General features: G+C 40.0%; 1 protein-coding gene and 1 long non-coding RNA gene across 5 annotated transcripts in view; one reads left to right on the forward strand and one right to left on the reverse strand.

The window, feature by feature from the left end:
- The window catches only part of LOC106935215 (protein Daple-like), a 59143-nt gene that overhangs the window by 33960 nt on the left and 13459 nt on the right, over nt 1–11724 (forward strand). The gene's annotated exons all lie outside the window — the stretch shown is intronic.
- On the reverse strand, nt 4450–5532 carry LOC106935219 (uncharacterized). Its single transcript, XR_001421851.1, has 3 exons — nt 5373–5532; nt 5167–5285; nt 4450–5033 (listed from the first exon to the last, which is right to left on the reverse strand). It is a non-coding gene; the product is annotated as an uncharacterized LOC106935219 (long non-coding RNA).

The following is an 11724-nucleotide window of genomic DNA, read 5'->3' on the forward strand; positions in this document are numbered from 1 at the left end:
GGGCACATGTGGCCACATGTGGCCCGCGGGCCTTGAGTTTGACACATGTGGTCTAAACCATCTGCTAAAGGAGCGCAAGCTAACAACCCGGAGGCTGCTAGCAAGGCGGCTATAGACCAGGCCATGCTGCTTACATTCCGCGATATTGTTAAAGGAGTAATTCAAGAGGAAAACGAAAACCTACGAGGAGAAATCAAAGAGGAAATCGCCAAAGCCGTTTCACCCATTCAAGCTGCTATTGACGAATTCACAAAGAAAATGGGTGATTATGAAGAAGGCCTGGAGAATTTGGACAACCGCTTGGAAGTTGTGGAAACGTGCTGTGCAGACCTAAACAACCTTTATAAAAAGTTATTGGCAAAAACAGACGACTTGGAAAATAGAGGGAGACGTTGTAACCTACGGATACTGGGAGTACCTGAAGGAGTGGAGCAGGGGAACCCCACCAGATTCATGGCTGACCCGTTATTTGACGTACTGGGTGGTCCCGGCGGTCTGGAAAAGGCTCCACTCCTGGACAGAGCTCATCCAGCGGTGGCGGCGGCGCCTCCAACGTCCGCAGCCATTTATTGTGCGCATCCATTACTGCCAGGAGAAGGAGCGGATGCAGCAACTGGCCAGACAGAAAGGCAAGTTGGAGTTTCGAGGGGAGCAGATTTTCATCTTTCCTGACTACAGCATCGACCTGTCCAGACGCCGGGCTGCCTTCAACGAGGTAAAGAAGCTTCTGCAGAAAAAAGACAGAGTTCGCTATGATCCTGGCCGTTTGCGGATCTCCATCAACGGCGAAACAAAAGTGTTTGATTCTCCTGAGACAGCGAAAAACTTGATTGAATCCAAGTTTGGTCCCTCTCCTGAGTGATGCACTCTGAGAAATAATCCTGTAAATTTACAGTAACATACTGGCAGCTATAGACGCCAGAAGTTTACTGTAAATACACAGTAGCTGTACCGTAATTAATCCTGAGAGTAGGTTACCGTCAATGCAAGTACGGCATAGATACTGTGAAATAACGGTAAACTTCTGGCGTCTGTAGCTGCCAGTACCCTGCCAGCATGCCTAGGTGGCCCCATGTGGGGAAAAGGAGGGCATGCCATATGGGTTTGTCCGCAGGTTCCACGATGGCCCCACATGGGTTTGTCCATTTAGGGCCCATGTAGGGCCCATGTGGGCTGTGGCCCTACATGGGCAAACCCATGTGGGGCCATCGTGGAACCCGCGGACAAACCCATATGGGACCCATATATCAGCCCTCCTTTCCCCCACATGGGGCCCACCTAGGCATGCTGGCTGGGTAGTTTATCGTTATTTCGAAAGAACGGTAATCTACCGTTTTTCTGAAAGAACGATAATAAAAAAACTGGTAGCTACAGACGCCAGTTTTTATTTTATTTTTTATCATTCTTAACAAAAAACGGTAAAAAAAAAAAAAAAAAAAAGCTGGCGTCTGTACATACCACATTTACCTTTTCCATCCTGTAATTACCTTTTAAAGTGGTGTAGTACTGTAAGTAAATACTGTAATGACGCCAACACACCGCAGATGTGGTACCGTCAACAGGGTTTATTAGAAATAAAAGCGAGCTGCTATTCCTTACGCTGCAGCTCGGCCCTCTAACAAACCGTTACACTCAATTGAATAGCTTCACTGCTAACACACTGAACTCTCCGCTCTTCCGGTGTTCTGTCAGCATCGGTCCTGATCCCCCATCCACATGACAGGTCCATCACATGTGAGGGGAGTCAGCAGTCAGACAGGGGAACCCCATAACACTCTACACATAACAGTGATCACAATGCAACTTATAACAAATACACATAACCATATGGAGCCCAGCAGAACTAAAATACAGAATCGTTAAAATACTACGGTGGCCGACAGGTGCAAACGCGCAGCAAACACGAGAAAAACAGAACAAAGAAAAGACGCAAACAAAAAAGACATGCAAAAAATATATAAAAATAAGTGTTTCAGACCACTAGAGCTTTGTGTCCGAGTTCAGGGTCTTTCATCCTCTCAAGCTTATTCTGTCATGGCCTTGAGAAACGACCCGGTCTACGGAAGAGGGGTCCTGCGAAGGCAGAGAGAAGCTGTAGCCTTCAGCTAGCTGCCTAGCCTCCACCTCGGCGTTATGTTGCTTAGCAACCGTGACAACATTATTTAAACAATGTTTGTAGGCGAGAATGTAGATGTATAAATCTCTCATTTCTGCTCGGTTCATCAGTGCATCACCTAATTGCAATATTGCTCCAACGTTTTCGGAAATGTCTGCTGCCGCTGCATTAACACCCAGCTCCGCTCGCCTGCTGCCAGCTGGTCCAGGTTTAGAACACCTGACTCATTTGGGTTTTCCCAAATGACAGTTAAGTCAGGTAACATCTAGTTGTAATATTTTGGTTCACTCAAATAATTAATATATTCCTGAGCAAATCGGTTTGACTGATTAAAGTTAAGCCTAAAAATACAATAGTTTGATTAAACTGTATTGTCTTACCTGATATTTGGAGAGTATCTGAAAAGGGATTCTTTGCTTACATTCCTTGTGTAAATGTGCTATACGTGCTGGAACATTTTAGAATCAGACTAAGATTTTTTAAATATGCAACAGCCTTTATTACAAAAGGTGAAAAGTAATAGAGAAATCAGGAGGAAAAAAAACATACTTCCAGTCCGTTTTTTTTTTCCTTCGCCGCTATGTGATTCAATTTGTCACGGTTGCTAAGCAACAGAACGCCACGGTAGAGGCTAAGCAGCTAGCTGAAAGCTACAGTTTCTCTCTTCCGGTCGTTGAGGACCCAACAATGCAAAACCTGACTTTGGACACAGCTGTTCTGTGTTCGACTCCCTCTAGTGGTCTGGATCACTTCTGTTTTCAGCATTTTTTGTTTGCATCTTTTTTGTTGCGTGTATTTTTCTCGTCTTTGCTGGGTGTTTGTACCTGTTGGCCACCATACAATACAGTGGTGAAAGTAAATATACCTTCAAATAGTAGCGTTCCAGTATTTTTGCAGTAAATTTAGTTTTACTACTGCATTCACATTGAGTAAGCTACTGCCAAGAAAACTGTAATGATACTTTTTAAAGCACAGTCTTTGTTTTACGATAGAACATTAATACCTGACCCAGTGTAGGCTTCTTAGAAGTGCTACAATTGGTGCGGTTCTAAAATGCAAAATCTGCATAATCAGAACTTCACATAACACAGAAGAGGATGTGATAAGCAACCTTCAGAACAGAATTTTTATTTAAAGGCACCACTATGCCTCAAACCACATATATTTCCAGTATATTCAAACATTCAAAAGGAATAACAAAACCATTCCTCAGAGAACTGGTAAAAAATAGGCCTTCAAAGTCCATATATAGTTTCACCAACACTACCCTAACTCATTAATTTCTACAATCTTATGAAGATAACACAGTTCTTAAAGAAATATCCATGCTTTGGGTATCACTAAACAAATCAAAGAAAAAGGACTTCCAAAATCTAAAATTCAACATGGCTGAAATAATGTGGAATTCTAGTATTAACAGGGTTTTAAAATGTGAACTATTAATGGTTTTCAAGAGTCCAAGTGGCACTTACTTTATTAGATGCAGATTAGATTCCATGTTGACCGGCACCGTCCAACATGGAAAAAGAAAAGACAATACATTTTAGATCCTAAATAATATGGAAACAGAAAGATTTCAAAGAATAGAAAAGGACAACAACTAACCTGAATGAGATGCCACTCAAAGTCCATCAAGTTTTTGATGAGCGTGGAAACCTGAACATTGACTGTCACTTTTTCTTTTGAATAGTCTTGCCTGTCTTTTTGGATACCATCTTCCCATGACCAGCTTTTGTGCCCTTTTCTGGGTTAATCCCAATGAAGCGACTAAAAAACAAAATCAAAAATGGGAAAATTCCTGAGAATATAAATAGTGTGACATTTTGAATACAGCTGGTACAATATATAAATAAAGCTGTTTTTAATTACGTAAAGAGAAAACATCACCACCTTTGTCAAATGTTAATGTTACACTGAGAGGTGTGGTGTGGAAGAAAAAACTCCTCAAAGTTGGCTGTAGCATAAACAAAGGTGGTTTATTAGGCCTCCTTCAGCACAGCACAGCACAGCATGGCTCACGGACAAGACAAAATTACATCTTCTCAAGCTTTTCTCCCTTCTCTTGGCTCAGCCAACAGTCCCTTTATATACTGTTGTCCCCACCTTCTCAATTAACTGCCCAGCCAATCAAAGTCCGGCAAACATGGGCCTTTCTATAAAAGAGCTGGGTTTGAGGCGGGCCTCCTCTTTGGTAGGTTCCAAGATGGCTGCTACAAGGACACACCCAAAAGGTAACAAACATTTCACAAACAAAAGGATCACATACACACATTCTAGAACTTAAATGTTACAGAAAATATTATTGCTTCTTAACAGTAAATCATAACTTGCTTTAAAACCATGTCATTGTAAAAAAAAATTATAGGAATGGTTTTACCGTTGAATGAACCAAAATCTTGGCTGCCTCATTGGAGGTTGAAAATGTAGAAGATGGACAACACTGTCCTGTCTGGAATGGTTGGCTGGACCCTCTCAAAGACAATATGACCTTCAATGCTGACCATGCAGAAAACTGCTTGCCACAGGGATTGTAATAAACCAAGTCCTTAATTGGAAGAACACAAAACAAATCCTCTTATTGATACAGTATGCATTTAAATGATCATCATAATAAAGAGTGTCCACTCTGCCAGGTAAAGTAAAAGCAAGGATCTTAAACTCCTCAATTGTCGTGCAAGTCACATCAATGTTGAAAACTGTAGGCTGGATTAATTTACAGAAGTTGTAGAGGAATTCATGGTACTTTGCACTGAAGGTGAAGTGTGCTTTGGAAGTTCATCAAAAGCTACCTTGGATGACCTTGGGATCACTGATGGGGTGAAGTGTCTTTGGTGCTGCTCTTGTTTTCACCAACATGCAGGAGGAAGGGCTGTCCTGGTTGCACGGCAATGAGGAAGGCTTCAACACTGGCTTGCATCTTTGACATAATGATAAGACGACAAATAATAAAAATTATTCAATATATTTAGCAGCACAGCTACATTCAGATAGCGAACAAAGCCAATGAGAAAGTGCTTCTACAAAGTAGGATCATTAGAATAACCACATACCTGCACATATCTGAAAACATGGTCCACAGTTTGACATGAGCTGTTTTGGATTCTTCTTGTGGCCTTTAGATGTAGGACGAAGCACATGAACCAACGGAAGAATGCCTGGTTTTCCCAGCCTGGAGGAACAACAGGATAAATAGCAGACACATTAGGATAATAAATACAGATTTTAAAGAGAAGTGAGCAAAACTAACCAGACCCACCAAAATACTTTGTCCACCCGGTTTACCCTGGAGAGCATTTTTCACCACCTACAACATAAAGCATAAAAATGTCAGAAATAATTACCATGAACACAACTCAGACATTAGGCATTATAGAAATTAGTCAGCTTATAGAAACATTCTGGAGAGGATTTCTTCTACCAACCTGTCAGAAGAAATGTGTTGAAGTCATCATAACAGGCTTCAGTCACCATCATGAAGTACTAATGAAGAAAAAAGAGGCAGCCAATATGTCATTATTTATTATCATTATTATTTATAGAGACAAAAACATTTTGGCTTAGCTTTGATCGCATAGATCAAACCACCGGTCCAGCACAGCTACTGGAAACTTCAAGAAAACGACTCCGCAGCTAAATAATGTTAACTCAAACGGCCTTTCTGACAGTTTTAATGTTCGTTTAACCACTGACACCCCCTGCTACACCTGCTTGGCTAGCCTCAGCTGCTAACAAAAATAATAAACCAAGGGTGCTCATGTCCAGTCCTCGAGAGGTCCTGCAATTTTTCGATGCATCTTTATTCCAACATCAGCTCCGAACAGACCTGCTAACCAGCCATTCATTTCATTCAGGTGTGTTAATTGGAGCAGGGAAGCATCTGAAAGTTGCAGGATGGCAGCTCTCAAGGACTGGACTTGAGCTCCCCTGTACTGAACAGTCGTTCCGCGATATTCAAACAAATAAACTTACGTTAAGCATAAGTTGATACTGTTGCGCAAACAGAAAGTTAATGCATTCATTAAAAATAATCAAAATCAAAAACATGATGGTCTTGTTACCTTTGTTTTTTGTTTGTTTGTTTTTTAATAGATCTTTATTGAGATACAGAATACATAACAGTATAAACACAGCATACATTGTAGTATAATGTCAGCCAGGGAGTTATAAACATTGAGACAACACATCACCATTACATTACATAAATACATTAAAGAAAGAACAAAAAGAGCATGTTTTACTAGCTTTGGGGAACTTACCTCGTTATGATAAGCTCTAGACAAGACGCCACACTGCTGTCTCCCATCAAACACGTGACGTCACAGATACGTTGCGATTGTGGGAGCAACTCTTTATCAAACACCATCTCTTTAGGGAAACTGACAAACCCATCTTTGAATTTGACTAAACAAGTGTTTAATTAACATTGTATTTTTAACATACAACACCAGCACTGGTATTCTAACATTTTTAATTATGCTCTGTAGATTTCGATTCATTCCCAAAAAGATTTATTATGGAAAGTTTTTTTGTCTTTCCATTTAATATTGTCTTTAAATGCTGGTTCTCTAAGATGCAAATACAAGTAAAATGTCTTGCCTAGGAAAAAAAACTGTATTGAACAATTATTTTGCGGTAGTTTACTGCCAGTCGTCAGTCTTGATTGTGACAACAGAAGAAGACATCAAATTGACAATATCCTACTGTATTTTGGAATAACAGTATGTTACTGCTGGAATTCCACCGTAAATTTACAGCCATTTCTAAGAGTGCAGGAAAGGCTGTGAGGATACGAGACTGTACTGTTAATTTGTTACGTGAGACCTGGGACTTTTATGTTAAAACGTTGCTAATTTTTGAAAGGGGGACTCTTTGTCTAGTCTCTGGTTGTTTTTATTTAGCTGTTAGTTTTCCGGTTTGACTGAAAAACTTTGAGGGATACTCCTGCATCTACAGACTGATGCGTACGGATGGTGCATTTGTTTGTCTTTCTGGGGCAGCTGAGTGGATAGTGGCATTGGTAGACTGTGTGCTAAACGAACTGCACCGCCCGAACCGGCGTATGGTAGACGTTAAATAAACACACCTTATTTTTTTGTTTTGTTATTTTAGTTGTTTTAGGAGTCTGTTCTTGTCTTTTTTAAATTGAAACATATATTGTTTGATGTTGTGACTTTTTCCAGTGCGCTTTGGGGTAAATGGGTGGTTTATAGTTTAGACATTTATTTTTTTTCTTTCTTTTTGTTTGGGACTGTGGTTGAGTTTAGGGTGAATAGTTTTTTAGAAAGCAGAGAGGCTTTGGGGATGTTGTGTTTGTCAGTTGGGGACAACACTGAATGTGAAGGGATGGGTGAGTACATGTCTTTTTTTGTTGCTTTGTGTGTATTTTCTTTGTTCTCTTTGTCATTTATTATTTGCACAAACGGGGGCTAACTATACATTTACGGTGTACACCAATGACAAGACTAATCAATGTGATTTGGACCATTTTGTCTCATCATGTATGTAGATGTCTTCCACTGACGATACCTCTGTAAATAATGGTTGCCATGTTAATTTTGTTAACTGGAATATGGAAGAATTGAATCATCCAGTTAAAAGGAATAAGGTACTTTCTCATCTCTTAAGGTACATATAGCATTTCTGCAAGAAACGCACCTTAAAGATATAGATCATTTAAGGCTTAGAAGAAGTTTGGTTGGGAACATTTTTCATTCCAGTTTTAATGGTAAAGCACAAGACGCAGCAATTCTGGTCAATAACATTTATAGTATCGGATATAATGACTGACTCAAATGGCCGTTATGTAACTGTGACTGGGTCACTTTTTAACACTCCCATTATTTTAGCAAACGTATTGGGCCCCTAACTTTGACGACCCTAAATTCTTAAACAACTTGATTCACTCCCTTCCTCTAATTGATACTCACCAGCTGATTCTCAGAGGAGACATGAATGGACTCAGTGTTGGATCGTTCCTGGACCAAAAATGTTTCACTCCTGAAGTCTTCCATAATTTTACAGTCATTTTTACAGAATTATGGTGCTGTGCATATATTTGCACCCATATACAGGGTTTCCGGCCGGTAGTGAAAGGTAGTAAATTCAACTCTGGAAATTCTGGATAAACCCTGATATACCCAACAATATTCCTTTTTTTCTGCAGTTCATCAAACGTATTCACGTCCAGATTATTTTTTGTGGATAAAAAATGACTTCCTAATATTAAAGCTTGTAGATATGATAGCATAGTTTTATCTGATCACAGCCCGCTTGTTTTGGAACTTAGTTTTCCAGACAAACGTTCTGCGTATTCTTGGCGACTCAGTCCTCTTCTTCTGTCAGATAAAGAATTTGTACGATATATTTCTGAACAAATAAATTTTCTCTTCGAAATGAACATTTTACCTGGTATAGCTTTTAGTACAGTTTGGGAAACCTTGAAAGCATTTTTACGCAGTTAAATCATATCCTATTACTCACATCCTAAGAAACAAAAGGTAAAACGTTTAACTGAACTGACAGATCTGATTTCATACTCTATAACTTAGTCTCTGGATTTGTATAAACAAAGACTGACTTTGCAAACTGAGTTCAATTGAACTGAATTGAACAGTCTGAACGTTTGATTCTTCAGTCTAGAGCAGTGGTTTCCAAACTTTTTCTGGCCCCCTATGGCTTACAGAAAGCTGTCTGGTTGAACGATGTGTGTGAGCGAAGGGGGGATTCTTAGAGACTCCCTGTTATACTCAGCCCGGCTCCAGACGAACAAGGAGGGGCAGAATGAATGTAGCTGAACACAGACAACACCAGTAGCTTAAGCTACTTGTTAACAAGCTGAAGGTTCTGTATTGATGTTAGCTAGTCATCTTTTAGCTAACATTAGCTAGTCATCTTTAGCTAACATTACCTGCATCCAGCAGCTTTACTCAACTCAGTCGGTTAGTTTGGAGGGAAAAACTGTGAAAAGTTCTTTGCGTTTTGCTGGTTTGCTGCCGTGATTCTAACACAAACCTACGTAGCTCCGCCCAGCAGCAGCAGGTCTCCTTCACAGGTGGAAACCCAGCGCGAGCGTCGTAGCGCTCATGTTGCGTTTAAAGGCAGCTCGGAAAAACAGGTTAAAACATGTTAACAACGGATTAAACAGTTTTAACTGCTGATAAAAGTGACAGAGGACACAGATATGGGAAGTATGGAAGCCTCTACTGTATCAAATTGACAGGAATAACAGAGAGTTGGCCATTCTAAGGTAAAAACCCAACGCATACAGTGTTCATGTTTTTTGTTTCATCCAGACGGCTTCCTGCGCCTTCCCTGCAATGGCACGGTGCCCCCCCAGGGGGCATGCCCCACAGTTTGGGAACCTCTGGTCTAGAGGAATGTGGTATGAGCATGGGGAGAAAACATCTAAGATTTGGCACATCAGCTCCATAGATCCGAAACTTCACATTTAATTCCCGAAATTAAAACCCAATCTGGACAGGTCACTATTGATCCACAAAAAATAAATGAGTTTTAAAATATTTTACTCTAACCTTTATGAATCAGAATCTTTAAAAATGCCTGGACTGTTTGATACGATTCCAACTTTTGACTCTACATTTAGGTATCAACCGGAGGACCAGATTACTGTAGAAGAAATGAAATTGGCAATTAACTCAATGCAGAATGAAAAGTCTCTGGGACCAGATGGATACCCAGTTGAATTTTTCAAGACCTATAAAGGTAGTTTATCTCCATTGTTACGAGATATTTGTTGAATCATTTAACTTGCTATGTCTTCCCCCAACGCTTTGTCAAGCTACCATTTCTCTATTATTGAAGCCAAATAAGGCTCCACTTGAGTGTTCATTATATCGTCCTATTTCTCTGTTAAACGTGGATCTAAAAATATTGTCTAAAATCCTGGCTCTCAGACTAGAACGATGTTTACCTCATATTATTTATTTTGATCAAACAGGATTTGTAAAGGGAAGGCATGGCTTTTTCAACTTGCATAGATTTTTTAACATATTACACACGGAGTGAACTGTAACTCCTAAAGTTGCCTTATCACTTGACACTGAAAAGGCTTTCGACCGGGTGGAGTGGGACTATGGAGTGAACAGATTTTTGCATTTTCATTTGTCATTATAATTTTCTTTGTGTGTATGTGTGTGTTTTATTTAAGTATTTATTTTATTTATTTTTATTTTATGTTTCGTGTAGGGGTTTTATATATTAAAGTGTACAGGGTTGTATAAAACTTAAATGCTGTAAAGAATGTGTTATGAAAGTTGATAAAGTAAAGAAAAAAATAAAATAAACTCCTCCTCCTCTCCCAGATTAAATCCAACACAGAAGCTGTTAAAGCTGCTGATGGGGCCCCTCAGTCAGGTTCTGCTCCAGGCCTTATCAGCCTTGGACCGGCCCTGTAGGATGAGTTAAACCTGCTGCACTGAGCAACAACCAGGACATTTCATTTAATGCTGCTAATGTGGCTTTAGCAGCTCTAACATTTCATGTCTGTTGAGTTTTAATAAGAATCACAGAAACTGTTGTGGTTGCTCAGGTTTGAGGACGAGTTTCTCTGATCTCTGTGCGCATTAACTCTGTCTAAGTAGACAAAGAATCTGATATGGTTTGATACATCGTTTAACTGGAAAAATAATACTAAAAATAATAATAGAATAATATAAAACACAGCGTGATGTGTGACTACGAGTAGAGCGCTAAAGCTCCTCACCAGGCTGAACCTGCATGATGAGGTTAGCGCTGGTTAGTTAACCGCTAACGCTGCGACCAACCGGGACACAGACATGAACTTTACAGGGCAGACATGACTTTTTTCCTCTGCTCCCTCCCTGCCCATTCCTGCTCTGTTTGCTCTGTTTTTGTTCGGTCTTTTTATATATTTTTGGAGCCTTTCTTTGCACATCCTCCAAATCTACAAATTATGGGTCTGGTCAACCGATCTCTCAATGCAATTGATAACATTTTTGATGAGAAGTCTGGACACAGGAGAGCCTCTTGTCCTGCAGGGACACACCCGGTGGGATTCACCCTGGATTTATTCATGATAACAGGATTTCTGCTGTTTGGAGTTTGTGGATTCCTGGATTATCCAGACAGCTTCCCGCTTCCCGCACCCCCACTGCAATGGCACGGCATCCCCCCCTAGGGGGCGCACCCCACACTTGGGAACCTCTGCTTTAGCTTATTCTTTAGGAACTGTAGAGTACTCACTATTTAAACCAATATTATATTAATTTTTAGATTATTATGCAGAGAGACTCCTATTATTGAAACGCAGAAAAGGAACTGGAACGAGCAGGAACATTTAGTTTTTATTATTTCTTATAAACTGTGGAGTACTCCTTACTTTTATAAATTTAGAGCATTTCTAGAAAGTCCAGAGTAAACTTTCTTACTCTTATTTAGCAACCCAGAACTGGGATTAGAACTTGGAACCCAGAAAAACTACCTTAGCAACTACTTTTTAGACTCCTATTTTTCCAAACCAGAACAGGGATTAGACCAGATGATACTTAACTACCAACCCTGAACAGGAGTATCTAGTTAATTTACTTTAGATCAACATTATTAGCTTTTTGTCCTTTTGCTCTTTCTTT

The sequence above is a fragment of the Poecilia latipinna genome, unplaced genomic scaffold (genome assembly GCF_001443285.1).
Source record: "Poecilia latipinna isolate Pla-1442-1.1 unplaced genomic scaffold, P_latipinna-1.0 Scaffold1929, whole genome shotgun sequence".
Taxonomy (NCBI): domain Eukaryota; kingdom Metazoa; phylum Chordata; class Actinopteri; order Cyprinodontiformes; family Poeciliidae; genus Poecilia; species Poecilia latipinna.